General features: G+C 39.3%; 1 non-coding gene across 1 annotated transcript; it reads right to left on the bottom strand.

Moving 5' to 3' along the window:
- Window positions 1–1,038: 1,038 nt before the first annotated feature.
- Window positions 1,039–1,146, bottom strand: LOC112780921 (small nucleolar RNA R71). Its single transcript, XR_003191727.1, has one exon. It is a non-coding gene; the product is annotated as a small nucleolar RNA R71 (small nucleolar RNA).
- Window positions 1,147–2,642: the final 1,496 nt, after the last annotated feature.

Raw genomic sequence — 2,642 nt, 5'->3', positions numbered from 1 at the left:
ATTTTCAAAAATCCTTGCTTCAATTCAAGATTTACTTCAAAAATTTTCAAGTTGTTACTTGCCTATTAAGAAAGGACCAAATTTTAAATTTTAAAATCATATATTTTAACTTCTTGATAGTCAAGTAATCAACTTTAATTTTAAAAATCATCTTTTTCAAAATTAATTTTCAATCATATCTTTTTAATTTCTGATTTCAAAATCTTTTTCAAAAATCACTTGATTTCTTTCTCAATCTTAGTTTTCGAAAACCAATTACCAAATTTGCAAAATCTCTTACTTTAATTTCGAAATTTCTTCCCTTCTTTTCACATCCTTCTATTTAAAGGACTAAGACTTCTCATCAAGGTGCAATTCGAACTCTGTCCCTCTTGATAAGTTCGAATTCCCTCTTCTCCACCTCCTCCTTCTATTCTTCTTTTCCTCTGACACCTTAAGGAATCTCTATACTGTGACATAGAGGATTTCCTACTTTCTTGTTCTCTTCTCTTTCATATGAGCAGGAACAAAGATAAAGGCATACTTGTTCAAGCTGATCCTGAACCTGAAAGGACCTTGAAGAGAAAGCTAAGAGAAGCTAAAGAACAATTCTCTTTAGAGGGCCTAACAGAACTCTTCAAAGAAGAAGAAACCATGGCAGCCGAAAACAACAACAATGCCAACAATGCAAGGAAGGTGCTTGGTGACTTTACTGCACCTACTCCCGACTTCTATGGGAGAAGCATCTCAATCCCTGCCATTGGAGCAAACAAATTTGAGCTTAAGCCTCAATTAGTTTCTCTAATGCAACAGAATTGCAAGTTTCATGGACTTCCATTGGAAGATCGTCATCAGTTCTTAGCTGAGTTCTTGCAAATCTGTGACACTGTCAAGACCAATGGGGTTGACCCTGAAGTCTACAAACTTATGCTCTTTCCTTTTGCTGTAAGATACAGAGCTAGAACATGGTTGGATTCACAACCTAAGGAAAGCCTGAACTCTTGGGAAAAGCTAGTCAATGCCTTCTTGGCAAAGTTCTTTCCACCTGAAAAATTGAGTAAGCATAGAGTGGAAGTCCAAACCTTTAGACAAAAGGATGGTGAGTCCCTCTATGAAGCTTGGGAGAGATACAAGCAATTGATCAGAAGGTGCCCTTCTGACATGCTTTCTGAATGGAGCATCATAGGGATCTTTTATGGTGGTCTGTCTGAACTATCCAAGATGTCATTGGATAGCTCTGCTAAAGGATCTCTTCATCTGAAGAAGACGCCTGTAGAAGGTCAAGAACTCATTGAAATAGTTGCAAATAACCAATTCATGTACACTTCTGAAAGGAATCCTGTGAATAATGGGACAACTTAGAAGAAGGGAGTTCTTGAGATTGATACTCTGAATGCCATATTGGCTCAGAATAAAATATTGACCCAACAAGTCAATATGATTTCTCAGAGTCTGTTTGAAATGCAAGCAACAACAGGCAGTACTAAGGAAGCTTCCTCTGAAGAAGAAGCTTATGATCCTGAGAACCCAGCAATGGAAGAGGTGAATTACATGGGAGAATCCTATGGAAACACCTATAATCCTTCATAGAGAAATCATCCAAATCTCTCATGGAAGGATCAACAGAGACCTCGACAAGGTTTCAACAACAATAATGGTGGAAAAAATAGGTTTAGCAATAGCAAGCCTTTTCCATCATCTTCTCAGCAACAGACAGAGAATTCTAAGCAAAACCCCTCTGACTTAACAACCATTATCTCTGATCTAATCAAAACCACTCAAAGTTTTATGACTGAAACAAGGTCCTCCATTAGAAATTTGGAGGCACAATTGGGTCAGCTGAGTAAGAAAATTACTAAACTCCCTCCTAGCACTCTTCCAAGCAATACAGAAGAGAATCCAAAAAGAGAGTGCAAGGCCATAACCACATCTCACATGGCCGAACTTGGAGAGGAGGAAGAGGCAGTGATTCCCACTGAGGAAGACCTCAATGGACGCCCACTGACCTCCATGGAGTTCCCTAATGAGGAACCATGGGAATCTGAGGCTCATTCTGAGACCATAGAGATTTCATTGAATTTACTTCTGCCTTTCATAAGCTCAGATGAGTATTCTTCCTCTGAAGAGGATGAAGATGTTACTGAAGAGCAAGTTGCTAAGTACCTTGGAGCAATCATGAAGCTAAATGCCAAGTTATTTGGTAATGAGATTTGGGAGAATGAACCTCCATTGCTCATCAAAGAACTGGATGACTTGACTAGGCAGAGATTACCTCAAAAGAGATAGGACCCTGGAAAGTTCTCAATCCCTTGTACCATAGGCACCATGACCTTTGAGAAGGCTCTGTGTGACCTAGGGTCAAGCATAAACCTTATGCCTCTCTCTGTAATGGAGAAGCTAGGGATCATTAAGGTACAAGCTACAAGAATCTCACTAGAGATGGCAAACAATTCAAAGAAACAGGCTTATGGACTTGTAGAGGATGTCTTGGTAAAGGTTGAAGACCATTACAACCCTGCTGATTTCATAGTCCTATAGACTGGGAAGTGTATGGATGAATCCATCATCCTTGGCAGACCCTTCCTAGCCACAGCAAAAGCTGTGATTGATGTTGACAGAGGAGAATTGATCATTCAAGTGAATGGAGACTCCCTTGTGTTTAA

The sequence above is a fragment of the Arachis hypogaea genome, chromosome 19 (assembly GCF_003086295.3).
Source record: "Arachis hypogaea cultivar Tifrunner chromosome 19, arahy.Tifrunner.gnm2.J5K5, whole genome shotgun sequence".
NCBI classification, from domain to species: domain Eukaryota; kingdom Viridiplantae; phylum Streptophyta; class Magnoliopsida; order Fabales; family Fabaceae; genus Arachis; species Arachis hypogaea.
This window is presented reverse-complemented; position numbering and strand designations above follow the sequence as displayed.